The sequence below is a fragment of the Rhodamnia argentea genome, chromosome 8, assembly GCF_020921035.1.
Source record: "Rhodamnia argentea isolate NSW1041297 chromosome 8, ASM2092103v1, whole genome shotgun sequence".
Taxonomy (NCBI): Eukaryota; Viridiplantae; Streptophyta; class Magnoliopsida; order Myrtales; family Myrtaceae; genus Rhodamnia; species Rhodamnia argentea.
In genome coordinates this window covers 28369300-28381461 of record NC_063157.1, presented here as the reverse complement: position 1 = coordinate 28381461, position 12162 = coordinate 28369300, and positions in this window count along the sequence as shown.

Sequence of the window (12162 nt, the reverse complement as noted above, 5' to 3'; positions counted from 1 at the left end):
TAGTAAGCTACGCCAAGCCGCCCTTCCCTATATAGTTATTCCCTAGAACCCTTAGGCAAATAGCTTTCCCACTTTGGATCATACCACACCCAGCTTAGCTCGGGCATCCATTACATCGAGTAAGACAAGTAAAACACTTTAGGCACAACAACCGATTTTGCCCCGCCATATCCTCATCGGGAGAGCGGCATCGCCTCCCGATCGCTTTGTACATGAGAGGCCAACTTCACCTTTAGAGCTCCTAAGAGTATATCCTATCTAACCTAAAACTTCTAGTACAAACTCGTCCCGACACAACACCCAGGGACCCAATTGTCTCTTCCCCTCTACAACGCTCACTCCTCATGATGATACTACAAGCTCCACTTATAAAGGAACCCGAGTATGGAAGAACTTGCACACCTGGGACACGGAACAACCAGCCCGTGTCATAGTCATCTAACCTTATATGCATTTGAAACTCAACTCCATGAAGTAGCCATTGATTCTCCTATTATCGATGATGAATATCTTTTTGTCACTCACCAGCGTTAGAAGAGTGACAGTTTTTCTAAACCAATCCGACCACTCTTGTTAGAGTTTATTTTCTGCTCGGTATTGTCAAAACTTCCCTAACTCATCTTCAGTGCTCTTAATACAAATTCCAAGACATTATAACGGCTATAAGGGTACAATTACTGTTCCAACCAAATAAGCATAGAGATACCACTTTCTAGAGCTCGATATCTACAATGTTCGTGATCCATAATCAAGGACCCACATATTATTAGAAGTCCGTTGATACCGCCTACGACGAAACCATGTTGAATGACATGTAATCAATCTTGGAAAAATTGTCAAAAAAGGTTCTAAACCTATTGCATTTTTGCTAATTCAGTCCTAAAACCTTTCAATTTTGTCAATTCAGTCCTAAATCTATTGTTTCTATATTAATTCAGTCCCAAACTTTTTTTTCTTGTATCAATTCAGTTTTAAAATTTTTACGTTTGTGCCAATTCAATCCATCAGGCTAACTTTGGCCCTCCGACCGTGATGTGGATGCCGATGTGAATAATTTTTATTAATATTTTATATTTTCAATTTTTTTTTTTTCTTTACTTTCTTCTTATTCCTTTTATTGTTCTCCATTCTCCTTCCTCCACCACGACAGTACATTCCCTAGGCTGGACCACCGGCAGCAGGCGGGAGGCTAGGCGGGCGAGGTTGACCTCATTGGTGTTGGGCAAGGTTGGCCATGGGGAGGCGCAACTTCGTCTAGATTTGGCTTGGGCAAGGCCGGCCAGCTATGGCGGCCTTGCCATGGACAACAAGGCGCGACCTCACACAGATCCGATCTGGGGGAGGTCGGCCACCCTGGCGTGTCTCGCTAGAGGCTTGCCCTTGTTGAGGCGAGCCTCGCCATTGCAAGGTAAGGCTGACCTCGCCTAGATATGGTGAGGCCGGATCCGGGCGAGCACTAACCGAAAGAGGAAAACCGAGCAAAAGATCACAAACACCAGAATACTGATAGCATTTGCTACTATTCTACGATAGAAACACTAGTAGAAGCCAAACAAACCATAATAGCTCAACATTTTCCCAGAAATTTCATTTACTAGTCAAGAGAAATTGGATGAGTCATGGTCACATGGGTATTGGGAAGAACAAAATGCGGTGGGAAATCCATGAGCAAGGTCTCTTGCGGACAAGCCTCGCCCAACCTCGAGGACGAAGCCATGACCTCAAATATTTGCGGACCCAATGCTTGCTCTTCCCCTTGGCAAGGGCGAGCCATGCCATCCATGATGAGGCCACTATCACCGGCCGATCTCGCTCGAGCTAGATCCGGGCGACGTAGTGTCTCGCTATGGTTGGCCGAGCTCGCTTAGGCCAGATATGGCCGAGGTCGCACCTCGCCATGGTTGGCCTCGCCTAGCACTGGTGAGGTCGACCTCATCGGCAAAGCCTCTTACCGGTCGCCGATGGTCCAGTGCGGGGAAGGCACTATCGTGGTTGAGGAAGAGGAGAGGAGAAAATTAAAAGGAAAAAGAAGAAAAGAAAAGAAAATTAAAAAAAAAAATTAATAAAGATTGTTCACGTCGGCCCTGGTGTTCACATCACCGCCGATCAAGATGCACATCACCACCGGTCGGCATCCACGTCGTCGCTGACGGACCAAAGTTGGTCGAAGGTTTAGAACCGAATTCGCACAAAAAAAGATTTAGGACTGAATTAGCAAAATTAAAAAGTTTAGGACTAAATTGGCAAAAGTGTGATATTTTGAGGACTTTTTTGACAATTTTCCCAATCAATCTTCCAATGAATCTTTTGGCTTCTTCAACATGCAAAGGCTTCCAAGGACATCAGCATCCTTGCCAGTTCCTCGTCTTCACCGATCGACCATATCAATTTCCAAAGACCTCCAAAGACATCAGCATTCCCGCCGATTCCCCATTTTCACTGATTTGACTAAGTAAGCTTCCAAGGACCTCCAAGGACATCATCATCCCCAATGATTCCTCATCTTCATTGAACACATTCAGATCATCTGTATTATCACAGTCTTCTACCTCATCTGATAAGAACTGCTCTAGCCAATAATTCTTTGTCCCGATAATGATCCGCTCTTCTATCGTTTGGTCCTTCCAAGCATATTGACGATTAGGACTCTACCAAGGTATTCATTTTTATGGTCATTCCAAGCTTTACTGAATTTTCTCGATCTAGGCTTGTTCACCATCACAAGTTCCATCCAATTATTTACTAGATCTTGGTACATCCAAGTCATTATGAATATCTATGTTCTTCCTCAATCAAAATCTTTTTAGATGTTTAACTGACCTCATGGTCCTACCAGCTTGTAATCATCTCCACTCCCAATACCTTATTCACCCTTGACATCGCCAGCGATCAGTTCATATTGACATATCATTCCCATTATAACTGAGCACTCGGCATATTAGGATTACACCTGATAGGACACCATCTACAACGTGCCTTGTGTATATAGCACTCGGCATATTAGGATTACACCTGATAGGACACCATCTACAACGTGCCTTGTGTATATATCACCCCATACTACTCAACATAGGAAAATTTCCCAACATCCTTCTCCTCCACACGCGCACCGTTGGCTTGTCTTCTTATAGTTAACAAAATGGGGACGCATATAAAATAAGATTATAGTGTATAGAAAAAGTGATTGCTAGTTTTGGTCTTCGTACATTGTGTATCTCCTTGTAGGGTCAAAGACTCTATGGAGTTTTCTATTCTAAAATACACCGCATCTAAAAATCATTTTTTAAAATGAATGATGAGATGTAATGAATTCTTTAAAAGCACATAATTTCTTTTTCAAATGTTTTAGTTTGTCATCTAAGCTCTTATCGATCGCAAAAGTTCTACGCTATAAGATTCACTCTCGCAAATTTTACCACTAAGGTAATCAACTTAACAGTTCCTTCTTGTACCTCTCGCAGGAAGTGGAATCCAGATTGTCTTAAAATTGAGAAAATGATATTATCGGTGTCATAAATTTTATACGGTGGCCACTTTAGTGTCAAAACTTGTCACTGAATCACTTAAGTGCTATAAAAAAAATGATTACTTACTTACCAATTCCAATTTAGGATGCTGGAAATCCAACTCGGCAATATTGTAACATTTTTTTGACCGATGTGCCTTGCTAAAAATCTCAAGTGGCAAAATTCAACAACAAAGCCCTTAAACGATGTCGTTGCGCTTGAAAAGCCCAAAATTTCCCTCTTCTTCAAACCCTAACAGAAGGCTTGCTCATTTATCCCAAAGTTCACCTTTCCTTGAAACCTGGATTCAAAATGACGAGGGAAAAAACTAAGAGCTGAATCTTACAATGGAGAAGTGAAAAAGCAGAAGCGGCTCAAATTTGTGTCTACAAAGCCAAACGAAGGTGAGAATCAAGCTCTAGTGGCATTGAGCCCCAATTTTTTTTTTCCTCTGACATCAACCAAGCCCTAATTTTTTCCTATACCAATTGAGTGAGTGAATGAGAGACGATGATGCCAAGTAAGTGAGAGAGAGAGAGACAGAGATAGACAGAGAAAGTCCAAGTCGATGGATGGAGAAATATGTCTATTTGAAGGAGAGATTCGGATACAGCTTTGTTTAAGTATGAAGTGGTCACCTCATTGCCAATGTTGGACTTTTTTTTTAATACAAAAAGTCACGTTTGACCTAACATTTTATTTAAAAGGTCACGTAAGAAACTTTGCCGAAATTTATCATCGCAGAGGTTAAGTAATTATTTTTACTTCGATTTAGCATTTTAGTAATCTGGCAAAAAAATTTGATACTAAAATACACGCCCTACGAAAGTTATAACACTTCTTTCACGGTCATTTTTTATCTTAATATCAGTGCTTTTTTAAAAGCGAGCTTGGTCCATCTGAACAGGGATGATTTGTTGCAGATGCTATCAAATCATTCATCATTGGAAATGATTTTAGAATGATTGACTGTATTAGCTGGAATATATACTGGTCATGTCACATGATCACAATTGGTGTCGGAATTGTTTTTGAGAACATACTGTAGCTTTGGGTTCCCCAATCACTATTGAAGTTTTCGTCCAATCGCCTTGCTTTTCTTATTTTATATAAGTCATTTATTGACGTGTCACCATCGAAACTATTTACTTGCATGGAATCATTTAATCACATAAATCTTCTTTTCTTTTCTTTTTTCAATATGATGGAAAATCACCTGATGTATCATCTAATGGGTTTGAGTTTATTCTTTTGAGATTACTTTTTAGAGAATAGATCTATGTATCTCTAATAATTAGTGCTGGGACATTACCACATCTAATAAAAATCGTCCAGAATGCATAAAGAGTTTCAAACATTTCATTATTAACTAAACAAATGTTATTTTGTGACCAAATGCTATACATATATTTTCTATAAAGTAATCTTCTAGATTTCTCACACTTATCTTATATGTTGGACTAATTGCATTGGATGCACCAAATAACTTGTCGGATCATAAGCTGTACTGTTTGTCGTGTCGTGTGCCTATACACGGATAAACCAAGAGAAAGCATGCCTCGGCTAACTATCCTTCAATTTATTAATATAAGATCTGATGTTAGATAGTGCCTCAAGGACAACTCCTCGAAAAATTAGCTTTTCCTTAGCATGGACATGCAAAAATAATTTAAATAAGAATTGCTAACATGCTATGATCTTTGTGCAATAACTTGCAAGTTGCAGCGCATTGCTTTTCCTAACAAGTATCACATTAAGAGGTGATTGTAAAAAAGATTTTATATCATTTTTGATAGGATGCATGTATGAGTTTTGTTAGAGAAATCTCACAACGGATAATTGATATAACATTGAGCAGTTAATATACCATAGTTGACTCATAACTCATTGATTTAAACTTTTGAGTGAAGGTAGATCCAACTGGATATGTTGACTGGATTAGATTTGGGCTCCCTCTTGACGATCTTCTCGGGTGAAGGTATCGAATGTTTGCTCCTCGCTCCCACCGAATAATATCAAAGTTGATGATTGGTGACTAATGCGATTTTCGAGCGGACCCAGTGATAGAGTTTCATTTCTACTTGCGTGCAAACGTTGACTTTAGAAGTTTAAATTGTTCAAGTAAGGATTGTATTATTTTTATAGTTGAACGAACACTCTCCATCATGCGGAAGCTAATACGAAGTGAAAAAACGTAAAACACGCAACCCGATATGCGTGGCTTTTGGGCGAAGGATTATTGAAATCAGCATACATATTAAGAAGGAACCCGAAATGAATGGCCAATGGGAGAAGGATTGAAGACATTCAAGTCATATTGAAGAGAGGAGAGAAAAGGATACTACAAGTGTCATAACTTCTCATTAGTCTTTTTTTCGATCACTTGAGTGCAACAACTTATGTATGACGCTCATTTGGGTGCCATGACTTTTTTTTGGATCACTAAAGTATCACATAACATTTTATTCGATCACTTGAGAGCCTAATTTTTAAAAAATGTTCACTACAAATATTATGTCACGTTGGATTTTCAACACTTGGATAGATGCTTTTTAAAAGTTATGTCACTCAAGTGAATACTTTTTTAGAAGTCATGACACCCAATTGATGGAAAAAAAAAAAAAATAGAGCACTCAAATGAGGGTCGCACGAAAATTATCACACTTGTGGCGTCCTTATCTTGATAAAGAAAAGCCATACTTCGGTTAAAAGGATATGATGAATCCAACTCGAGATCATTCACTCTGATACTGAGACAAATTCATGTTCACGACATTTTACTCAAAATCTCAAACTATTAGAATTTGGTGCGCAAGATATTTATAACTTAACAAACTACAGTGGAAGACCAATTGGCAGCTTTCATGTAAAATTTATTCGAATCATACCTGATACTGCTGCAATAGCAAGACAAAATAATACCTCAAAGTTAACTACAAAACATAAGTATGCATCCCCCCATCAATTCATTTATTAAAGCATGAATTTTTTTTTAATAAGAAATAGAAACATCATCATTGTAATTTTCGTTAATCAAAAGTAATATTTAGAAATTACATTCCGTAATTTCTCTTAATTGTCCGTAAATTGCTACCATTTAAAAATCATCCGACGGTTATTATTATTATTATTATTATTATTATTATTATTATTATTTTGAATTGTATTCCTTTCGATCCAAGTATTCAAACTACGTTAGACGCCGGTCCCTTTAACCCGTTTGGACCGGACCAAAGAATTTTCCAAAGAGAATAAAGCAAATGCAAAGACCAGTTGGGAGAAAACAAAAGATAAGGGGAGAGGAAGAAGAAGAAGAAACGTCACTGATAACGACGGATCACCCTATTACAGCTCCACCCCACCTACCGAGGCCATTAATATAGCCGCCGGCCGGTCTTTCCTTTCTTTGAAATTTAGCTTAGAACAGCGTTAAATCCGTCCCTCCGACAACCACTGTGACGATGTAACAGTTAATGCTTAATGGTCATTCACGCGACTAGAGTTGTTAAATTAGAATTAAGAATTTGAAAATGGCATATATACGGGGATGATTACCAAGAAAATATTTTTAGGCATATTCCATTCGTATCAATTCAGTTATAAACCTTTCAATTTGGCTAAAATATTCCTCAATCTTTTGATAATTCGCCAATGTAGTACACATCCAACCAAATTTTTCGAAACTCACTGACATGGACACTCGAGCGTCCCACTGGGCATGTTTTTTTTTTTCAATTTTTTTATAATTTTTTGAATTATTGATTTAATTTATTTTTCCTTTCCTTTCTTTTTTTTTCCCTTTCACTATGGCTGGCGAGCACTAGTGATCGCAAAACCCTCGCTAGTCGCGGGCAAGGGCGACTACACCTAGACCATCGTGGGCCTCGCTAGAGCTCGCTAGCCACAACGAAAAGAAAAGAAGGAAAAGAGAAGAAAAATTAAAATAATTATTCACGTCGGTGCATATCGTTTCTCATTGGACAAATGACATCCACATCGTGATTTTTGGACAAAGTTGGCCGAATAGGCTAAGATCCCGATTGGTTCAGCATTTGGCCAAGGGACTTTGAAAAAATGCAAATACCTTTGGGTTAAAGGCCTTTTTTCAAACTGTAAGTAGTGTTTGGCAAAGTGTATTTTAAAAAAACATTTGGAAAGCAATTTTGACGTAAATGTTGTTTGGTGAAAAATGAATTTTGTAAAGTATTTTTACTTTTTGAAAAAAAAAAAAAATTGTCGGCGGCTGCGGCCCGCCACGGGGAGCGAGCGATGGCGGCCGGCGGGCGAGCAAGAAGCGTGGTTCGGCGAGCGGGCGGCGACAGGTAGGCGCCGGTGAGCGGGCGACAGCAGGCGAGCGGTGGGGGCCGGCGGGTGGGTGGCGGCAAGTGAATGTGACAAACTTAAAATAAAAAAAAAAATTAGTTGCATTTCACAAAAGTCTTTTAGTCCGAGAGGTACTTTGGACTAAAAAACTTTGGAGAACATTTGAGATGCAATTGCATCTCCCTAAAGTGAGTTAAAAAAGTAGCCAAATACCATTTGCATTTGACCAAGAAACTTTAGAGCCCCAATACTCATTTCCAATGCTGAACCAAATAGGGCCTAAATTGACAATACGTCAAAATTTTTATGACTAAATTAGCCAAATTAAAAAATTTAAAATCTAATTGGGACAAGTACAATAGATTTATGATTTTTTTGTTATTTTCTCAAGATGCACAACGAGATACGAATTATGAGCCATGTATCCAAACCATGTGAATCGTGTTCTTCTTCATTATTAATCATGTGGGTTCCATCGTGAAAATCCATTGGTATGATTTGTAGACCACACAATAACCCCCCTTGTCGCATTTACGGTGTCCATGCCACGTTTCAAACAGAAATGCGAACGTGTTGTTTTCGTATGTAAGCAAACACGCTAGTACAACAGCACTTGGGAAGTCACTTCCCCCAATTTTGAGAAAATTTCGTTGAACTATCCTCATTTAATTGAATAAGGGCAAGAACTGAAAGTTATTTCAAATAAAAGTATAAAGTAGTCATATCAATCTCAAATGCGGTCTTGAAGTAGCCATGGCAATTTTAAAGGAGGGTTTGACCTTACCGGGTGATTAAATATTTCAGTCGATTAAAGACATTTTGGTTCAAAGACAACCAGAATTTTAAATTATTTTTTCATTTTTTTCTTTTCTTTTCTCTCATTTATTCTTTTTTTTTTTTTACTTTGCTACGTCCGACGATTGGGCAAGGGCCTTCAAGCCTTTGCTGGCTGCTAGAGCCCAGTCCCTCATTGGTGGCTTTCGAGGGCAGCCTTGCCCAACCTCTTTAGGCGGCCACCGAAGAAAATTAAAAAGAGAAAAAAAATTCAAAAAATCACAAAACGAAAACGCCTTTGACTGGCTAAAAGGTTATGTCCTTCTTTGAGACTAACATAGTTACTTCATGTCATTATTTGAAAGAAAAAAAATAAGGATACTTTATGTCTTTATTTTAAACAATGCACGTTTTAAATTCCTATTTGAGAAAATAAGAGCATTTTAGATTCTTATTTAATTTTTTTCTCCAATTTTGTGGATATGATGTACACTTGAAAATTTTGGTCTCCCCTCTCTAACTTTAATTCTCGATCTGTTATTGGACAGCGCCACCCGAGCAAGGGGCTGGGGCCCTCATCTCGGCTCGGGGGCGGCGGTAGCAGCGCCGCCGCCATCCATCTAAGAAGGAGAAATTTCATGGTCCTATCAATGATCTCCACGTTTGCAGGACCTTTTTCTGCCATCTTCACTGCTCTAAAGCTCTTCATCACCAACTCTTTCCACAAATAGATTATAGAATGAAGAAGAGAAGCTGAATCAGCCGATGCTTCCACAAAAACCTCAGCAAATGAAAAAACCCCAAAAATGAATTTCGTCCATCGGGTCCCGCAATCAGCGGATGATTTGTTCAATGTCAATCTCGGCGGTGAGCGGCGAGCTGCCGGCAAATGCCAATGACTCTTGGACAGTGGCCAAGCCGAGCGGCTCTTGGATTCGTAATCTTTCATTTTTTGATTTTTAATTATGTTAATCCCACACACGTTGATCTCCGTAGGCATCATGTGCCAATCGCTGGTCTTAATTCATTTTTTTTTAACGGCCGGATTTCCATGGAAAATCTAACAAAAGGACTTAGTATTATCAGTTAGCGAATGTATCTTATATTAGCTAACCCCGGCTAAATTATAGAAACATGTGAAGGTTAGATCCGTACGAATTTAATTATTAAGCAAGTCTTAAGTTCATGACATTTTCCCAAATCTCTTCTGCGGTTTTTAATTTCTATTAGCAAGTTGCCCTTCGTTACACGTTAAGGCAAATGAAAATTGATGAGCACACTTACCGAGACAACTTTGAAAATTCCCAAAAGTTGAAACATTGCTGACAGATAACAAAATGTTTTTTTTTTTTTCCCTTCTTTTCCTCCCTCGGACCCGCTTGAGCATCTTGCTTTCTTTACGTAGAACACCCACATATAATTCTGGAAACTTTTATAAAAACAGGCAAGGAGAACATTCCACGTGTCATGCAACGGGGACGTTGACGACCACCCCAAAGTAAAATTAAAAAAAAATCAATATTTTTCCTTGTTTTTTTTTCTCTCACACGTTGATGTAATAATTCTATGTTAATTTGACCCCACCCTACTTCGTTAATGCGGCTTAGGTATGACAATTCCTGGCGCGACCCACTTTTACAAGACGTTCTCGATGCGTGGTTAAGCGCGCTTTAATTAAGGCTAATCGTGTACGTGTCGAAACGAGGGCATTGAATTTTGTGGACATATAATAAAGCAAGTTGCTCACAAGTTGACGTTAAAACCCGCTCACGGTGCATTTAGACACTTTAGTTAAACAGCTGAACATGTCATTCGTATCCAAGCGACACGATTATGTCCGTTCGGACAAGCTAATGTATAGATCAATTACCACACGTTTCTATAAACGAGAGATTACATGGTAAATGTCTTAGGGACGTCGTGTCATGTCTGCTGGTTTTATGGATTTACCGCGTTTTGATTGCAAAGATATTCACGACCGATAAATATGTCAAATTTGGTAAGACCTGAATTTGACAGGGAAAATTGCCGAATCAGTTTTAGGTCTATTACATAGATGTTGGTTTAGTCCTAAAGTTTCAATTTTGTCAATTTTCTTTCTTGAATCTTAGCTTTTATCTTTATTATTCATTCTTATCACTATCACTTTACAAGCCAGGTCGAGTCTTAAAACTTTATGCGAAATACTAATATAATCATTCCAGCCAATTTCATCGGAAATCATTGGTAGAGAAAATTAACCGGAAGGACAACATTGGAATTTCACTCAAAGGTTGATAAAATTAGAAAGTATATGGCTGAGTTAGCATCCGTTAGATGGGAGGAATTAAGCGAATTTTTGCACAATCACTCTCTTTTGTCCCTCTAGGGTTTCTAGCACCGCGAGTGGCACTTCCCGAGGGAGTCTCTCTCTCTCCTCCTGTCCCTCTCACTCTCCTTTTCCATACAGTATGTTTAAAACTGATTGGACAAGTTCTCTAAATTTGACATGATACGATTACGTCACAAATTGTCGGCCCAAATTTGACTCCATTCAAATTGGGAATTCAAACTTTATATATATCCACGGCCGTAATTTTTTTTTTGCGGTAACCAAGTACAATACCTACCTTCGACCAAAAAAACAAAAAAAAGTACAATACCTACCAGTTTTTGGGTAATTGGTGTGAAAGGGTGCCAAGTAGCAACTACTCAAAGGTTGACTGCTGGAGACTTGTTGACTGGTTGAGGGGACTCATTCTAATCAAGTTTGAGTTGAATTTGAGTAATTCAAGAATTAAAAAAATCAAATTTGACATTGAAAATAGTTGGACAAAATTGAGCTCGAACTCGCAATACTTGATTCAAGCTAGTAGCAAGCCGAGTTTTGTCGTCAAAATCATATTTACATTAAATATATGATGTTTGTAAAATCATTGAAAATGAAATTGACATTGCTTTCAGTTTTTATTCTGCTTTGCACCTTAGCTGGCTCTAAAATTTTTAGTTGAATTAAAGTTGAGAGCGTAACAACAGTTCTCAAAACCTAAACCGTTTCAAAAAAAAAATCATAATGCACGGATGTAATCCAACATAAGACGATTAATATAATAATGAAAGAGAAACCTATATAGGGATGGATGAAATCCCGTTATGGGAGATTGAACTCAAAACCTTTGGCTCAATTGCGATGTTAATCATAGTATCACGCGTAATCTCTTGGTCTGGGAGCTTAAACTGTTGTAGTTGAGGGTGACTCGAAGCGATTGACCCAGAAGCCTAAGAGTTCAAGTGCGCCGACCAATCACGAGCCATATTTCGAGACACGTTTGGAGAGCATGTCGAAGTTTTTAAGACGTGACGTATCAATGGCAATTCGATGTCTAGCAATCGAGTCCGAGCTCAAGCACACAAAATCATGCATCGATTGAGCATGAGGTTCGGTCGGATCGGTTTAACTCGATTTAACTTTTTTTCCCCTTTTTTTCTCCGAAAAGATGCTAATTTGGACTCTCTACTCCACCTTGCCAACGGGAATGGAATCTCGTAAAACCTAAGATTTTCACACATGAAGACCGTG